The sequence below is a fragment of the Heterodontus francisci genome, chromosome 8 (assembly GCF_036365525.1).
Source record: "Heterodontus francisci isolate sHetFra1 chromosome 8, sHetFra1.hap1, whole genome shotgun sequence".
NCBI classification, from domain to species: Eukaryota; Metazoa; Chordata; class Chondrichthyes; order Heterodontiformes; family Heterodontidae; genus Heterodontus; species Heterodontus francisci.
The window spans coordinates 113,141,295-113,161,510 of record NC_090378.1 but is presented as its reverse complement, the minus strand read 5'-3'; the positions used below and the strand labels follow the sequence as shown (position 1 = coordinate 113,161,510).

Below are 20,216 nucleotides of genomic sequence, written 5' to 3'. Positions count from 1 at the left end.
CCCTCTCAGGTGGATGTGAAAGATCTCATGCACTCTTTATTTGAAGAAGAGCAGGGGTATTCTCCCTGGTGTCTGAGGCAGTGTTTATTATTGTTTGTGGAGTCCTGTTGTGTGCATATTGTCTGGTGTGTTTCCTACATTCCAATAGAGACACCCTCCGACCCTCACTCTCTGTGTAACCCACCCTCCGACCCTCACTCACTGTGTAACACATCCTCCAACCCTCACTCTCTGTGTAACACATCCTCCGACCCACACTCCCTGTGTACCACACCCTCCGACCCTCACACTCTGTGTAACCCACCCTCCGACCCTCACTCTCTGTGGAACACACCCTCCGACCCTCACTCCCTGTGTAACGCACCCTCCGACCCTCACTCACTGTGTAACACATCCTCCGACCCTCACTCTCTGTGTAACACATCCTCCGACCCACACTCCCTGTGTAACACACCCTCCGACCCTCACACTCTGTGTAACCCACCCTCCGACCCTCACTCTCTGTGGAACACACCCTCCGACCCTCACTCCCTGTGTAACACACCCTCCGACCCTCACTCCCTGTGTAACCCACCCTCCGACCCTCAACCCCTGTGTAACACACCCTCCGACCGTAACTGTGTAACAAACCCTCCGACCCTCACGCCCAGTGTAACAAACCCTCTGACCCTCACTCTCTGTGTAACCCACCTCTGACCCTCACTCTCTTCGTAACCCACCCTCCGACCCTCACTCCCTGTGTAACACACCCTCCGACCCTCACTCCCTGTGTAACACACCCTCCGACCCTCACTCTCTGTGTAACTCACCCTCCGACCCTCCACTCTCTGTGTAACACCTCCTACGACCCTCACTCTCTGTATAACACCTCCTCTGACCCTCACTCTCTGTGGAACACACCCTCCAACCCTCACTCACTGTGTAGCAGACCCTCCGAGCCTCATGGTGTAACCTACACGTTGACCCTCACTCCCTGTGTCACCCATCCTCCGCCCCTCACTCTCTGTGTAACCCACCCTCCGAAGCTCACTCCCTTTATAACCAACCCTCCGACCCTCACTCCCTGTGGAACACACCCTCCGACCCTCACTCACTGTGTAGCAGGCCCTCCGACCCTCACTCTCTGTGTAACCCACCCTCCGACCATCACTCCCTGTGTAACCCACCCTCCGACCCTCACTCCCTGTGTAACCCACCCTCCGACCCTCACTCTCTGTGTAACCCACCCTCCGACCCTCACTCTCTGTGTAACCCACCCTCCGACCCTCACTCTCTGTATAACACACCCTCCCAACCTCACTCACTGTGTAACACACCCTCCCAACCTCACTCACTGTGTAACACACCCTCCGACCCTCACCCACTGTGTAACTCACCATCCGACCCTCACTCTCTCTGTAACCCACCCTCCGAAGCTCACTCCCTTTATAACCAACCCTCCGACCCTCACTCCCTGTGGAACACACCCTCCGACCCTCACTCACTGTGTAGCAGACCCGCCGACCCTCAGTCTCTGTGTAACACACCCTCCGACCCTCACTCTCTGTGTAATCTACCTCCGACCTACACTCTCTGTGCAACATACCCTCCGACCCTCACTGTCTGTGTAATACCTCCTCCCACCCTCACTCTCTGTGCAACACGCCCTCCGACCCTCACTCTCTGTGTAACCCACCCTCCGAAGCTCACTCCCTTTATAACTCACCGTCCGACCCTCACTCACTGTGTAGCAGACCCTCCGACCCTCAGTCTCTGTGTAACACACCCTCTGACCCTCACTCTCTGTGTAACCCACCCTCTGACTCTCACTCTCTGTGTAACTCACCCTCCGGACCCTCACTCCCTGTGTAACCCACCCTCCGACCCTCACTCCCTGTGTAACCCGCCCTCCGACCCTCACTCCCTGTGTAACCCACCCTCCGACCCTCACTCCCTGTGTAATACACCTCTGACCATCACTCCCTGTGTAATCCACCTCCGACCTCCACACTCTGTGTAACTCACCCTCCGACTCTCTCTCTCTGTGTAACACACCCTCTGATCTCACTCTCTGTGTAACACATCCTCCCAACCTCACTCCCTGTGTAACACACCCTCCGAATCTCACCCCCTGTGTAACACACCCTCCGACCCACCCTCCCTGTGTAATCCACCTCCGACCTACACCCTCTGTGTAACTCACCATCCGACCCTCACTCTCTGTGTAACACCTCCTCCGACCCTCACTCACTTTGCAGCAGACCCTCCGACCCTCAGTCTCTATGTAACACACCTTCCGACCCTCACTCTCTGTGGAACCCACCCTCTGACTCTCACTCCTTGTGTAATACACCCTCTGACTCTCACTCTCTGTGTAACCCATCCACCGACCTTCACTCTCTGTGCAACCCACCCTCCGACCCTCACTCTCTGTGTAACACACCCTCGCAACCTCACCCCCTGTGTAACACACCCTCCGACCCTCACCCCCTGTGTAACACACCCTCCGATCCTCACTCCCTGTGTAACAAACCCTCCGACCCTCACTCCCTGTGTAACCCACCCTCCGACCATTAGTCTCTGTGTAGCCCATCTCCGACCCTCACTCTCTGTGTAACACACCCTCCGACCCTCACCCTCTGTGTAACCCACCCTCCGACCCTCACTCCCTTTGTAACACACCCTCCGACCCTCACTCTCTGTGTAACACACCCTCCGACCCTCACTCTTTGTGTAACACACCCTCCAACCCTCACTCTCTGTGTAACACACCCTCCGAACCTCACTCCCTGTGTAATCCACCTCCAACCTACACACTCTGTGTAACTCACCCTCCAACTCTCTCTCTCTGTGTAACACACCCTCCGACCCTCATTCTCTGTGTAACAAACCCTCCGACCCTCACTCCCTGTGTAATCTACCTCTGACCTACACTCTCTGTGTAACACCTCCTCTGACCCTCAATCTCTGTGTACCACCTCCTCCGACCATCACTCTCTGTGTAACACCACATCCGACCCTCCACTCTCTGTGTAACCCATCCACTGACGCTCACTCTGTGTGTAGCATTTCCTCCGACCCACACTCTCTGTGTAGCATCTCCTCCGACCCTCACTCTCTGTGTAACACCTCCTCCGACCCTCAGTCTCTGTGTAACACCTCCTCCGATCCTCTCTCTCTGTGTCACACCTCCTCCGATCCTCTCTCTCTGTGTCACACCTCCTCCGACCCTCACTTTCTGTGTCACACCTCCTCCGACCCTCACTCTCTGTGTCACACCTCCTCCGACCCTCACTCTCTGTGCAACACGCCCTCCGACCCTCACTCTCTGTGCAACACGCCCTCCGACCCTCACTCTCTGTGTAACACGCCCTCCGACCCTCACTCTCTGTGTAACACGCCCTCCGACCCTCACTCTCTGTGGAACACCTCCTCCGACACTCACTCGCTGTGTAATCCACCCTCCGGCCCTCACTCCCTTTATAACACACCCTCCGACCCTCACTCTCTGTGTAAGACACCCTCAGACCCTCACTCCCTGTGTAACACACCCTGCGACCCTTACTGTGTAACCCACCACCGACCCTCACTCCCTGTGTAACACACCCTCCAACCCTCACCCTCTGTGTTACACACCCTCCGACCGTCACTCCCTGTGTAACTCACCCTCCGACCCTCACTCCCTGTGTAACCCACCCTCCGACCCTCACTCCCTGTGTAACCCACCCTCCGACCCTCACTCTCTGTGTCACTCGCCCTCCGACCCTCACACTCTGTGTAACACACCCTCCGACCCTTACTGTGTAACCCACCTCCGACCCTCACTCTCTGTGTAACAAACCCTCCGACCCTCACTCCCTGTGTAACTCACCCTCCGAACCTCACTCCCTGTGTAACCCACCCTCCGACCCTTATTCTCTGTGTAACCCATCTCCGACCCTCACTCTCTGTGTAACACACCCTCCGACCATCATCCTCTGTGTAACAAACCCTCCGACCCCCACTCCATGTGTAACCCACCCTCCGACCCTCACTCTTTGTGTAACACACCCTCCGACCCTCACTCTCTGTGTAACTCACCCTCCGACTCTCACTCTTTGTGTAACACACCCTCCGACCCTCACTCTCTGTGTAACTCACCCTCCGACCCTCACTCTCTGTGTAACAGACCCTCCGAACCTTACTCTGTGTAACACACCCTCCGACCCTCACGCTCTGTGTAAAACATCCTCCGAACTTCATTCTCTGTTACCACACCTTCCGACCCTCACTCCCTGTGTAATCCACCTCCGACCCTCACTCTCTGTGTAACACCTCCTCCGACCCTGACACTCTGTGTAACACCTCCTCTGACCCTCATTCTCTTTGTAACACCTCCTCCGACCCTCACTGTCTGTGTAACCCACCCTCCGAAGATCACTCCCTTAATAACTCACCAATCGACCCTCACTCACTGTTTAGCAGACCCCCCGACCCTCAGTCTCTGTGTAACACTCCCTCCGACCCTCACTGTCTGTGGAACCCACCATCCAGACCCTCACTCCTTGTGTAACACACCCTTCGACCCTCACTCTCTGTGTAACCCACCCTTCGACCCTCACTCTCTGTGTAACCCACCCTCCGACCCTCACTCTCTGTGTAACACACCCTCCCAACCTCACTCTCTGTGTAACACACCCTCCCAACCTCACTCTCTGTGTAACACACCCTCCCAACCTCACCCTCTGTGTAACACACCCTCCGACCCTCACCCCCTGTGTAACACACCCTCCGACCCTCACCCCCTGTGTAACACACCCTCTGACCCTCACTCCCTGTGTAACACTCCCTTCGACCCTGACTGTTTCACCCACCTCCGACCCTCACTCCCTGTGTAACAAACCCTCCGACACTCACTCTCTGTGGAACCCACCCTCCGACCCTCACTCACTGTGTAACCCACCCTCCGAAGCTCACTCCCTGTGTAACCCACCCTCCGACCCTCACTCTCTGTGTAACCCACCCTCCGAAGCTCACTCCCTGTGTAACCCACCCTCCGACCCTCACTCTCTGTGGAACACACCCTCCGACCCTCACTCTCTGTGTAACACACCCTCCGACCCTCACGCCCTGTGTAACTCACCCTCCGAACCTCACTCTCTGTGTAACATACCCTCCGAACCTTGCTCTCTTCGTAATACACCCTCCAACCCTCACTCCCTTTGCAACTCGCCCTCTGATCCTCACTCCCTGTGTAACACCTCCTCCGATCCTCACTCTCTGTGTAACACCTCCTCCGACCCTCCACTCTCTGTGTAACACCTCCTCCGACCCTCCACTCTCTGTGTAACACCTCCTCTGACCCTCACTCTCTGTGCAACACACCCTCCGACCCTCACTCTCTGTGTAACACACCCTCCGACCCTCAAACCCTGTGTAATCCACCACCGACCTACACCCTCTGTGTAACTCACCATCCGACCCTCACTCTCTGTGTAACACCTCCTCCGACCCTCACTCTCGGTGTAACACCTCCTCCGACCCTCACTCTCTGTGTAACACACCCTCCGACCCTCACTCTCTTTGTAACACCTCCTCCGACCCTCACTGTCTGTGTAACCCACGCTCCGACCCTCACTCTCTGTGTAACCCACCCTCCGAAGATCACTCCCTTTATAACTCACCATCCGACCCTCACTCACTGTGTAGCAGACCCTCCGACCCTCACTGTCTGTGGAACCCACCCTCCGGACCCTCACTCATTGTGTAACACACCCTTCGACCCTCACTCTCTGTGTAACCCACCCTCCGACCCTCACTCTCTGTGTAACCCACCCTCCGACCCTCACTCTCTGTGTAACACACCCTCCCAGCCTCACTCCCTGTGTAACACACCCTCCGACCCTCACCCCCTGTGTAACACACCCTCCGACCCTCACCCCCTGTGTAACACACCCTCCGACCCTCACTCCCTGTGTAACACTCCCTCCGACCTTTACTGTGTCACCCACCTCCGACCCTCACTCTCTGTGTAACACCTCCTCCGACCCTCACTCTCTGTGTAACACCTCCTCCGACCCTCACTCTCTGTGTAACCCACCCTCCGACCCTCACTCTCTGTGGATCCCACCTTCCGACCCTCACTCTCTGTGTAACACACCCTCTGACTCTCACTCTCTTTGGCACCCACCCTCCGACCCTCACTCACTGTATAGCAGACCCTCCGAACGTCACTCTCTGTGTAACACACCCTCCGACCTACACTCTCTGTGTAACACACACTCCGACCCTCACTCCCTGTGTAACCCACCCTCCGAAGCTCACTCCCTGTGTAACCCACCCGCCGACCCTCACTCTCTGTGTAACACACCCTCCGACCCTCACTCTTTGTGTAACCCACCCTCCGATGCTCACTCCCTGTGTAACCCACCCGCCGACCCTCACTCTCTGTGTAACACACCCTCCGACCCTCACTCCCTGTGTAACTCACCCTCCGAACTTCACTCTCTTTGTAATACATCCTCCGACCCTCATTCTCTGTTAACACACCCTCCAACCCTCACTCCCTGTGCAACCTGCCCTCTGATCCTCACTCCCTGTGTAACTCACCCACCAACCCTCACTCTGTGTAATCCACCTCCGATCCTCACTCTCTGTGTAACATCTCCCCCGAAGTTCAGTCTCTGTGTAACACCTCCTCCGACCCTCACTCTCTGTGTAACACCTCCTCCGACCCTCCACTCTCTGTGTGAGACCTCCCCCGACCCTCATTCTCTTTGTAACCCACCCTCCGAGCCTCACTGTGTAACCTACACGTCGACCCTCACTCCCTGTGTCACCCATCCTCCGAAGCTCACCATCTTTATAACCAACCCTCCGACCCTCACTCTCTGTGCAACACACCCTCCCAACCTCACTCTCTGTGCAACACACCCTCCGACCCTCACACTCTGTGCAACACACCCTCCGACCCTCACTCTCTGTGCAACACACCCTCCGACCCTCACTCCCTGTGTAATCCACCACCGACCTACACCCTCTGTGTAACTCACCATCCGACCCTCACTGTCTGTGCAACACCTCCTCCGACCCTCACTCTCTGTGTAACACCTCCTCCGACCCTCACTCTCTGTGTAACACCTCCTCCGACCCTCACTCTCTGTGTAACACACCCTCCAACCCTCACTCTCTTTGTAACATCTCCTCCGACCCTCACTCTCTGTGTAACCCACCCTCCGAGCCTCACTCTCTGTGTAACCCACCCTCCGAAGCTCACTCCCTTTATAACTCACCATCCGACCCTCACTCACTGCGTAGCAGACCCTCCGACCCTCAGTCTCTGTGTAACACACCCTCCGACCCTCACTCTCTGTGGAACCCACCCTCTGACTTTCACTCTCTGTGTTACACACCCTCCGACTCTCACTCTCTGCGTAACCCATCCACTGACCTTCAGTCTCTGTGTAACACACCCTCCGACCCTCACTCTCTGTGTAACCCACCCTCCGACCCTCACTCTCTGTGTAACATACCCTCCCAACCTCACTCCCTGTGTAACACACCCTCCCACCCTCACCCCCTGTGTAACACACCCTCCGACCCTCACTCCCTGTGTAACACTCCCTCCGACCCTTACTGTGTCACCCACCTCCGACCCTCACTCCTTGTGTAACAAACCCTCCGACCCTCACTCCCTGTTTAACCCACCCTCCGACCCTCACTCTCTGTGTATCACACCCTCCGACCCTCACTCCCTGTGTAACCCACCCTCCGACCCTCACTCTTTGTGTAACACACCCTCCGACCCTCATTCCCTGTGTAACCCACCCTCCGACCCTCACTGTGTAACCTACACGTCGACCCTCACTCCCTGTGTCACCCATCCTCCGAAGCTCACCCCCTTTATAACCAACCCTCCGACCCTCACTCCCTGTGGAACACACCCTCCGACCCTCACTCCCTGTGTAGCAGACCCTCCGACCCTCACTCACTGTGTAGCAGACCCTCCGACCCTCAGTCTCTGTGTAACGCACCCTCCGACCCTCACTCTCTGTGTAACGCACCCTCCGACCATCACTCCCTGTGTAATCCACCTCCGACCTACACTCTCTGTGTAACTCACACTCCGACCCTCACTCTCTGTGCAACACACCCTCCGACCCTGACTGTCTGTGCAACACACCCTCCGACACTCATTCTCTGTGTAACACACCCTCCGACCCTCACTCCCTGTGTAATCCACCTCCGACCTACACCCTCTGTGTAACTCACCATCCGACCCTCACTCTCTGTGTAACGCACCCTCCGACCATCACTCCCTGTGTCATCCACCTCCGACCTACACTCTCTGTGTAACTCACACTCCGACCCTCACTCTCTGTGCAACACACCCTCCGACCCTGACTGTCTGTGTAACACACCCTCCGACCCTCATTCTCTGTGTAACACACCCTCCGACCCTCACTCCCTGTGTATCAGACCCTCCGAACCTCACTCACTGTGTAGCAGGCCCTCCGACCCTCAGTCTCTGTGTAACACACCCTCCGACCCTCACTCTCTGTGTAACGCACCCTCCGACCATCACTCCCTGTGTAATCCACCTCCGACCCTCACTCTCTGTGTAACACCTCCTCCGACCCTCAATCTGTGTGTACCACGCCCTCCGACCCTCACTGTCTGTGTAACCCACCCTCCGACCCTCACTCACTGTGTAGCAGACCCTCTGACCCTCAGTCTCTGTGTAACTCACCCTCCGACCCTCACTCTCTGTGGAACCCACCCTCCGAATCTCACTCTCTGTGTAACCCATCCACCGACCTTCAATCTCTGTGCAACACACCATTCCAACCTCACTCTCTGTGCAACACACCCTCCCAACCTCACTCTCTGTGTAACACACCCTCCGACCCTCACTCTCTGTGGAACCCACCCTCTGACTTTCATTCCCTGTGTAACACACCCTCCGACTCTCACTCTCTGCGTAACCCATCTACCGACCTTCAGTCTCTGTGTAACTCACCCTCCGGACCCTCACTCCTTGTGTAACATACCCTTCGACCCTCACTCTCTTTGTAACCCACCCTCCGACCCTCACTCTCTGTGTAACTTACCCTCCCAACCTCACTCCCTTTGTAACACACCCTCCGACCCTCACCCCCTGTGTAACACACCCTCCGACCCTCACTCCCTGTGTAACACTCCCTCCGACCCTTACTGTGTCACCCACCTCCGACCCTCACGCCTTGTGTAACAAACATCCGATCCTCACTCCCTGTTTAACCCACCCTCCGACCCTCACTCCCTGTGTAACCCACCCTCCGACCCTCACTCCCTGTTTAACCCACCCTCCGACCCTCACTCTCTGTGTAACCCACCCTCCGACCCTCACTCTCTGTGTAACACACCCTCCGACCCTCCCTCTCTGTGTAACTCACCCACCGACCCTCACTCTCTTTGTAGCTCACCCTCCGACCCTCACTCTCTGTGTAACTCACCCTCCGACCCTCACTCTCTGTGTAACTCACCCTCCGACCCTCACTCTCTGTGTAACACATCCGCCAAACCTCATTCTCTGTTAACTCACCCTCTGACTCTCACTGTCTGTGTAACTTACCCTCCGACCCTCACTCTCTGTGTAACTCACCCTCCGACCCTCACTCTCTGTGTAACTCACCCTCCGACCCTCACACCCTGTGTAACTCACCCTCCAACTCTCTCTCTCTGTGTAACACACCCTCCGACCCTCATTCTCTGTGTAACAAACCGTCCGACCCTCACTCCCTGTGTAATCTACCTCTGACCCTCACTCCCTGTGTAATCTACCTCTGACCCTCACTCTCTGTGTAACACCTCCTCCGACCTTCACTCTCTGTGTAACCCACCCTCCGACCCTCACTCTCTGTGTAACACCTCCTCCGACCCTCACTCTCTGTGTAACACCTCCTCCGACCCTCAATCTCTGTGTAGCAGACCCTCCGACCCTCAGTCTCTGTGGAACCCACCCTGCGACTCTCACTCTCTGTGTAACCCATCCACCGACCTTCACTCTCTGTGCAACACACCATCCCAACCTCACTCTCTGTGCAACACACCCTCCGACCCTCAATCTCTGTGCAACACACCCTCCGACCCTCACTCTCTGTGTAACACACCCTCCGACCCTCACTCTCTGTGTAACTCACCATCCGACCCTCAATCTCTGTGTCACCCACCCTCCGACCCTCACTTTCTATGTAACCCACCCTCCGACCCTCACTCTCTGTGCAACACACCCTCCGACCCTCACTCTCTGTGCAACACCTCTCCGACCCTCACTCTCTGTGCAACACCTCCTCCGACCCTCACTCTCTGTGTAACACCTCCTCCAACCCTCACTCTCTGTGTAACACCTCCTCCGACCCTCACTCTCTGTGTAACCCACCCTCCGAAGCTCACTCCCTTTATAACTCACCATCCGACCCTCACTCACTGCGTAGCAGACCCTCCGACCCTCAGTCTCTGTGTAACACACCCTCCGACCCTCACTCTCTGTGGAACCCACCCTCTGACTTTCACTCTCTGTGTAACACACCCTCCGACTCTCACTCTCTGCGTAACCCATCCACTGACCTTCAGTCTCTGTGTAACCCACCCTCCGACCATCACTCTCTGTGTAACCCACCCTCCGACCCTCACTCTCTGTGTAACATACCCTCCCAACCTCACTCCCTGTGTAACACACCCTCCGACCCTCACTCTCTGTGTAACGCACCCTCCGACCATCACTCCCTGTGTAATCCACCTCCGACCCTCACTCTCTGTGTAACACCTCCTCCGACCCTCAATCTGTGTGTACCACGCCCTCCGACCCTCACTGTCTGTGTAACCCACCCTCCGACCCTCACTCACTGTGTAGCAGACCCTCTGACCCTCAGTCTCTGTGTAACTCACCCTCCGACCCTCACTCTCTGTGGAACCCACCCTCCGACTCTCACTCTCTGTGTAACCATCCACCGACCTTCACTCTCTGTGCAACACACCCTCCCAACCTCACTCTCTGTGCAACACACCCTCCCAACCTCACTCTCTGTGTAACACACCCTCCGACCCTCACTCTCTGTGGAACCCACCCTCTGACTTTCATTCTCTGTGTAACACACCCTCCGACTCTCACTCTCTGCGTAACCCATCTACCGACCTTCAGTCTCTGTGTAACTCACCCTCCGGACCCTCACTCCTTGTGTAACATACCCTTCGACCCTCACTCGCTTTGTAACCCACCCTCCGACCCTCACTCTCTGTGTAACATACCCTCCCAACCTCACTCCCTTTGTAACACACCCTCCGACCCTCACCCCCTGTGTAACACACCCTCCGACCCTCACTCCCTGTGTAACACTCCCTCCGACCCTTACTGTGTCACCCACCTCCGACCCTCACTCCTTGTGTAACAAACCCTCCGATCCTCACTCCCTGTTTAACCCACCCTCCGACCCTCACTCCCTGTGTAACCCACCCTCCGACCCTCACTCCCTGTGTAACCCACCCTCCGACCATCACTCCCTGTGTAACCCACCCTCCGACCCTCACTCCCTGTTTAACCCACCCTCCGACCCTCACTCTCTGTGTAACCCACCCTCCGACCCTCCCTCTCTGTGTAACTCACCCACCGACCCTCCCTCTCTGTGTAACTCACCCACCGACCCTCACTCTCTTTGTAGCTCACCCTCCGACCCTCACTCTCTGTGTAGCTCACCCTCCGACCCTCACTCTCTGTGTAACTCACCCTCCGACCCTCACTCTCTGTGTAACTCACCCTCAGACCCTCACTCTCTGTGTAACACATCCGCCAAACCTCATTCTCTGTTAACTCACCCTCCGACCCTCACTGTCTGTGTAACTTACCCTCCGACCCTCACTCTCTGTGTAACTCACCCTCCGACCCTCACACCCTATGTAACTCACCCTTCGACCCTCACTCTCTGTGTAACACACCCTCCGACCATCACTCCCTGTGTAATCCACCTCCGACCTACACACTCTGTGTAACTCACCCTCCAACTCTCTCTCTCTGTGTAACACACCCTCCGACCCTCATTCTCTGTGTAACAAACCGTCCGACCCTCACTCCCTGTGTAATCTACCTCTGACCCTCACTCTCTGTGTAACACCTCCTCCGACCCTCACTCTCTGTGTAACCCACCCTCCGACCCTCACTCTCTGTGTAACACCTCCTCCGACCCTCACTCTCTGTGTAACACCTCCTCCGACCCTCAATCTCTGTGTAGCAGACCCTCCGACCCTCAGTCTCTGTGGAACCCACCCTGCGACTCTCACTCTCTGTGTAACCCATCCACCGACCTTCACTCTCTGTGCAACACACCATCCCAACCTCACTCTCTGTGCAACACACCCTCCGACCCTCAATCTCTGTGCAACACACCCTCCGACCCTCACTCTCTGTGTAACACACCCTCCGACCCTCACTCTCTGTGTAACTCACCATCCGACCCTCAATCTCTGTGTCACCCACCCTCCGACCCTCACTTTCGATGTAACCCACCCTCCGACCCTCACTCTCTGTGCAACACACCCTCCGACCCTCACTCTCTGTGCAACACCTCCTCCGACCCTCACTCTCTGTGCAACACCTCCTCCGACCCTCACTCTCTGTGTAACACCTCCTCCGACCCTCACTCTCTGTATAACACCTCCTCCGACCCTCACTCTCTGTGTAACACACCCTCCGACCCTCACTCTCTTTGTAACATCTCCTCCGACCCTCACTGTCTGTGTAACCCACCCTCCGAGCCTCACTCTCTGTGTAACCCACCCTCCGAAGCTCACTCCCTTTATAACTCACCATCCGACCCTCACTCACTGCGTAGCAGACCCTCCGACCCTCACTCTCTGTGTAACACATCCGCCAAACCTCATTCTCTGTTAACTCACCCTCCGACCCTCACTGTCTGTGTAACTTACCCTCCGACCCTCACTCTCTGTGTAACTCACCCTCCGACCCTCACACCCTATGTAACTCACCCTTCGACCCTCACTCTCTGTGTAATACACCCTCCGACCATCACTCCCTGTGTAATCCACCTCCGACCTACACACTCTGTGTAACTCACCCTCCAACTCTCTCTCTCTGTGTAACACACCCTCCGACCCTCATTCTCTGTGTAACCCACCCTCTGAAGCTCACTCCCTTTATAACTCACCATCCGACCCTCACTCACTGCGTAGCAGACCCTCCGACCCTCAGTCTCTGTGTAACACACCCTCCGACCCTCACTCTCTGTGGAACCCACCCTCTGACTTTCACTCTCTGTGTAACACACCCTCCGACTCTCACTCTCTGCGTAACCCATCCACTGACCTTCAGTCTCTGTGTAACACACCCTACGACCCTCACTCTCTGTGTAACCCACCCTCCGACCCTCACTCTCTGTGTAACATACCCTCCCAACCTCACTCCCTGTGTAACACACCCTCCCACCCTCACCCCCTGTGTAACACACCCTCCGACCCTCACTCCCTGTGTAACACTCCCTCCGACCCTTACTGTGTCACCCACCTCCGACCCTCACTCCTTGTGTAGCAAACCCACCGACCCTCACTCCCTGTTTAACCCACCCTCCGACCCTCACTCTGTGTAACACACCCTCCGACCCTCATTCCCTGTGTAACCCACCCTCCGACCCTCACTGTGTAACCTACACGTCGACCCTCACTCCCTGTGTCACCCATCCTCCGAAGCTCACCCCCTTTATAACCAACCCTCCGACCCTCACTCCCTGTGTAGCAGACCCTCCGACCCTCACTCCCTGTGTAGCAGACCCTCCGACCCTCACTCACTGTGTAGCAGACCCTCCGACCCTCAGTCTCTGTGTAATGCACCCTCCGACCCTCACTCTCTGTGTAACGCACCCTCCGACCATCACTCCCTGTGTAATCCACCTCCGACCTACACTCTCTGTGTAACTCACACTCCGACCCTCACTCTCTGTGCAACACACCCTCCGACCCTCACTCTCTGTGTAACACACCCTCCGACCCTCACTCTCTTTGTAACATCTCCTCCGACCCTCACTGTCTGTGTAACCCACCCTCCGAGCCTCACTCTCTGTGTAACCCACCCTCCGAAGCTCACTCCCTTTATCACTCACCATCCGACCCTCACTCACTGCGTAGCAGACCCTCCGACCCTCAGTCTCTGTGTAACACACCCTCCGACCCTCACTCTCTGTGGAACCCACCCTCTGACTTTCACTCTCTGTGTAACACACCCTCCGACTCTCACTCTCTGCGTAACCCATCCACTGACCTTCAGTCTCTGTGTAACACACCCTCCGACCCTCACTCTCTGTGTAACCCACCCTCCGACCCTCACTCTCTGTGTAACATACCCTCCCAACCTCACTCCCTGTGTAACACACCCTCCCACCCTCACCCCCTGTGTAACACACCCTCCGACCCTCACTCCCTGTGTAACACTCCCTACGACCCTTACTGTGTCACCCACCTCCGACCCTCACTCCTTGTGTAACAAACCCTCCGACCCTCACTCCCTGTTTAACCCACCCTCCGACCCTCACTCTCTGTGTATCACACCCTCCGACCCTCACTCCCTGTGTAACCCACCCTCCGACCCTCACTCTTTGTGTAACACACCCTCCGACCCTCATTCCCTGTGTAACCCACCCTCCGACCCTCACTGTGTAACCTACACGTCGACCCTCACTCCCTGTGTCACCCATCCTCCGAAGCTCACCCCCTTTATAACCAACCCTCCGACCCTCACTCACTGTGTAGCAGACCCTCCGACCCTCACTCCCTGTGTAGCAGACCCTCCGACCCTCACTCACTGTGTAGCAGACCCTCCGACCCTCAGTCTCTGTGTAATGCACCCTCCGACCCTCACTCTCTGTGTAACGCACCCTCCGACCATCACTCCCTGTGTAATCCACCTCCGACCTACACTCTCTGTGTAACACACCCTCCGACCCTCACTCTCTGTGGAACCCACCCTCTGACTTTCACTCTCTGTGTAACACACCCTCCGACTCTCACTCTCTGCGTAACCCATCCACTGACCTTCAGTCTCTGTGTAACACACCCTCCGACCCTCACTCTCTGTGTAACCCCCCCTCCGACCCTCACTCTCTGTGTAACATACCCTCCCAACCTCACTCCCTGTGTAACACACCCTCCCACCCTCACCCCCTGTGTAACACACCCTCCGACCCTCACTCCCTGTGTAACACTCCCTCCGACCCTTACTGTGTCACCCACCTCCGACCCTCACTCCTTGTGTAACAAACCCTCCGACCCTCACTCCCTGTTTAACCCACCCTCCGACCCTCACTCTCTGTGTATCACACCCTCCGACCCTCACTCCCTGTGTAACCCACCCTCCGACCCTCACTGTGTAACCTACACGTCGACCCTCACTCCCTGTGTCACCCATCCTCCGAAGCTCTCCCCCTTTATAACCAACCCTCCGACACTGACTCCCTGTGGAACACACCCTCCGACCCTCACTCCCTGTGTAGCAGACCCTCCGACCCTCACTCCCTGTGTAGCAGACCCTCCGACCCTCAGTCTCTGTGTAACGCACCCTCCGACCCTCACTCTCTGTGTAACGCACCCTCCGACCATCACTCCCTGTGTAATCCACCTCCGACCTACACTCTCTGTGTAACTCACACTCCGACCCTCACTCTCTGTGCAACACACCCTCCGACCCTGACTGTCTGTGTAACACACCCTCCGACACTCATTCTCTGTGTAACACACCCTCCGACCCTCACTCCCTGTGTAATCCACCTCCGACCTACACCCTCTGTGTAACTCACCATCCGACCCTCACTCTCTGTGTAACGCACCCTCCGACCATCACTCCCTGTGTCATCCACCTCCGACCTACACTGTCTGTGTAACTCACACTCCGACCCTCACTCTCTGTGCAACACACCCTCCGACCCTGACTGTCTGTGTAACACACCCTCCGACCCTCATTCTCTGTGTAACACACCCTCCGACCCTCACTCCCTGTGTAGCAGATCCTCCGAACCTCACTCACTGTATAGCAGGCCCTCCGACCCTCACTCTCTGTGTAACGCACCCTCCGACCCTCACTCTCTGTGTAATCCACCTCCGACCTACACTCTCTGTGTAACTCACACTCCGTCCCTCACTCTGTGCAACACACCCTCCGACCCTGACTGTCTGTGTAACACACCCTCCGACCCTGACTGTTTGTGTAACACACCCTCCGACCCTCATTCACTGTGTAGCAGACCCTCTGACCCTCAGTCTCTGTGTAACACACCCTCCGACCCTCACTCTCTGTGGAACCCACCCTCCGACTCTCACTCTCTGTGTAACCCATCCACCGACCTTCACTCTCTGTGCAACACACCATCCCAACCTCACTCTCTGTGCAACACACCCTCCGACCCTCACTCTCTGTGCAACACACCCTCCGACCCTCACTCCCTGTGTAATCCACCACCAACCTGCACCCTCTGTGTAACTCACCATCCGACCCTCACTCTCTGTGTCACCCACCCTCCGACCCTCACTTTCTATGTAACCCACCCTCTGACCCTCACTCTCTGTGCAACACACCCTCCCAACCTCACTCTCTGTGCAACACACCCTCCGACCCTCTGTCTCTGTGTAACACACCCTCCGACCCTCACTCTCTGTGGAACCCACCCTCTGACTTTCATTCTCTGTGTAACACACCCTCCGACTCTCACTCTCTGCGTAACCCATCTACCGACCTTCAGTCTCTGTGTAACTCACCCTCCGGACCCTCACTCCTTGTGTAACATACCCTTCGACCCTCACTCTCTTTGTAACCCACCCTCCGACCCTCACTCTCTGTGTAACACACCCTCCGACCCTCACTCTCTGTGTAACACACCCTCCGACCCTCACTTCCTGTGTAACACACCCTCCGACCCTCACCCCCTGTGTAACACACCCTCCGACCCTCACTCCCTGTGTAACACTCCCTCCGACCCTTACTGTGTCACCCACCTCCGACCCTCACTCCTTGTGTAACAAACCCTCCGATCCTCACTCCCTGTTTAACCCACCCTCCGACCCTCACTCCCTGTGTAACACACCCTCCGACCCTCACTCCCTGTGTAACCCACCCTCCGACCCTCACTCCCTGTGTAACCCACCCTCCGACACTCACTCCCTGTGTAACCCACCCTCCGACCCTCACTCTCTGTGTAACCCACCCTCCGACCCTCACTCTCTGTGTAACACCTCCTCCGACCCTCACTCTCTGTGTAACACCTCCTCCGACCCTCACTCTCTGTGTAACCCACCCTCCGACCCTCACTCTCTGTGTAACCCACCCTCCGACCCTCAGTCTCTGTGGAACCCACCCTGCGACTCTCACTCTCTGTGTAACCCATCCACCGACCTTCACTCTCTGTGCAACACACCATCCCAACCTCACTCTCGTGCAACACACCCTCCGACCCTCACTCTCTGTGTAACACACCCTCCGACCCTCACTCTCTGTGTAACACACCCTCCGACCCTCACTCTCTGTGTAACTCACCATCCGACCCTCAATCTCTGTGTCACCCACCCTCCGACCCTCACTTTCTATGTAACCCACCCTCCGACCCTCACTCTCTGTGCAACACACCCTCCGACCCTCACTCTCTGTGCAACACCTCTCCGACCCTCACTCTCTGTGCAACACCTCCTCCGACCCTCACTCTCTGTGTAACACCTCCTCCGACCCTCACTCTCTGTGTAACACACCATCCGACCCTCACTCTCTTTGTAACATCTCCTCCGACCCTCACTGTCTGTGTAACCCACCCTCCGAGCCTCACTCTCTGTGTAACCCACCCTCCGAAGCTCACTCCCTTTATAACTCACCATCCGACCCTCACTCACTGCGTAGCAGACCCTCCGACCCTCAGTCTCTGTGTAACACACCCTCCGACCCTCACTCTCTGTGGAACCCACCCTCTGACTTTCACTCTCTGTGTAACACACCCTCCGACTCTCACTCTCTGCGTAACCCATCCACTGATCTTCAGTCTCTGTGTAACACACCCTCCGACCCTCACTCTCTGTGTAACCCACCCTCCGACCCTCACTCTCTGTGTAACATACCCTCCCAACCTCACTCCCTGTGTAACACACCCTCCCACCCTCACCCCCTGTGTAACACACCCTCCGACCCTCACTCCCTGTGTAACACTCCCTCCGACCCTTACTGTGTCACCCACCTCCGACCCTCACTCTTTGTGTAACAAACCCTCCGACCCTCACTCCCTGTTTAACCCACCCTCCGACCCTCACTCTCTGTGTAACACACCCTCCGACCCTCATTCCCTGTGTAACCCACCCTCCGACCCTCACTGTGTAACCTACACGTCGACCCTCACTCCCTGTGTCACCCATCCTCCGAAGCTCACCCCCTTTATAACCCACCCTCCGACCCTCACTCTCTGTGTAACACACCCTCCGACCCTCACTCCCTGTGTAACACACCCTCCGACCCTCACCCCCTGTGTAACACACCCTCCGACCCTCACTCCCTGTGTAACACTCCCTCCGACCCTCACTCCCTGTGTAACCCACCCTCCGACCCTCACTCCCTGTGTAACCCACCCTCCGACACTCACTCCCTGTGTAACCCACCCTCCGACCCTCACTCTCTGTGTAACCCACCCTCCGACCCTCACTCTCTGTGTAACACCTCCTCCGACCCTCACTCTCTGTGTAACACCTCCTCCGACCCTCAATCTCTGTGTAGCAGACCCTCCGACCCTCAGTCTCTGTGGAACCCACCCTGCGACTCTCACTCTCTGTGTAACCCATCCACCGACCTTCACTCTCTGTGCAACACACCATCCCAACCTCACTCTCGTGCAACACACCCTCCGACCCTCACTCTCTGTGCAACACACCCTCCGACCCTCACTCTCTGTGTAACACACCCTCCGACCCTCACTCTCTGTGTAACTCACCATCCGACCCTCAATCTCTGTGTCACCCACCCTCCGACCCTCACTTTCTATGTAACCCACCCTCCGACCCTCACTCTCTGTGCAACACACCCTCCGACCCTCACTCTCTGTGTAACACACCCTCCGACCCTCACTCCCTGTGTAATCCACCACCAACCTGCACCCTCTGTGTAACTCACCATCCGACCCTCACTCTCTGTGTCACCCACCCTCCGACCCTCACTTTCTCTGTAACCCACCCTCCGACCCTCACTCTCTGTGCAACACACCCTCCCAACCTCACTCTCTGTGCAACACACCCTCCGACCCTCTGTCTCTGTGTAACACACCCTTCGACCCTCACTCTCTGTGGAACCCACCCTCTGACTTTCATTCTCTGTGTAACACACCCTCCGACTCTCACTCTCTGCGTAACCCATCTACCGACCTTCAGTCTCTGTGTAACTCACCCTCCGGACCCTCACTCCTTGTGTAACATACCCTTCGACCCTCACTCTCTTTGTAACCCACCCTCCGACCCTCACTCTCTGTGTAACACACCCTCCGACCCTCACTCCCTGTGTAACACACCCTCCGACCCTCACCCCCTGTGTAACACACCCTCCGACCCTCACTCCCTGTGTAACACTCCCTCCGACCCTTACTGTGTCACCCACCTCCGACCCTCACTCCTTGTGTAACAAACCCTCCGATCCTCACTCCCTGTTTAACCCACCCTCCGACCCTCACTCCCTGTGTAACCCACCCTCCGACCCTCACTCCCTGTGTAACCCACCCTCCGACCCTCACTCCCTGTGTAACCCACCCTCCGACACTCACTCCCTGTGTAACCCACCCTCCGACCCTCACTCCCTGTGTAACCCACCCTCCGACCCTCACTCTCTGTGTAACCCACCCTCCGACCCTCACTCTCTGTGTAACACCTCCTCCGACCCTCAATCTCTGTGTAGCAGACCCTCCGACCCTCAGTCTCTGTGGAACCCACCCTGCGACTCTCACTCTCTGTGTAACCCATCCACCGACCTTCACTCTCTGTGCAACACACCATCCCAACCTCACTCTCGTGCAACACACCCTCCGACCCTCAATCTCTGTGCAACACACCCTCCGACCCTCACTCTCTGTGTAACACACCCTCCGATCCTCACTCTCTGTGTAACTCACCATCCGACCCTCAATCTCTGTGTCACCCACCCTCCGACCCTCACTTTCTATGTAACCCACCCTCCGACCCTCACTTTCTATGTAACCCACCCTCCGACC

The 20,216-nt window shown here is 56.8% G+C and overlaps 1 protein-coding gene across 7 annotated transcripts in view; it reads left to right on the top strand.

Moving 5' to 3' along the window:
- The window catches only part of LOC137373081 (uncharacterized protein KIAA1614-like), a 72,027-nt gene that overhangs the window by 34,079 nt on the left and 17,732 nt on the right, over window positions 1-20,216 (top strand). The gene's annotated exons all lie outside the window — the stretch shown is intronic.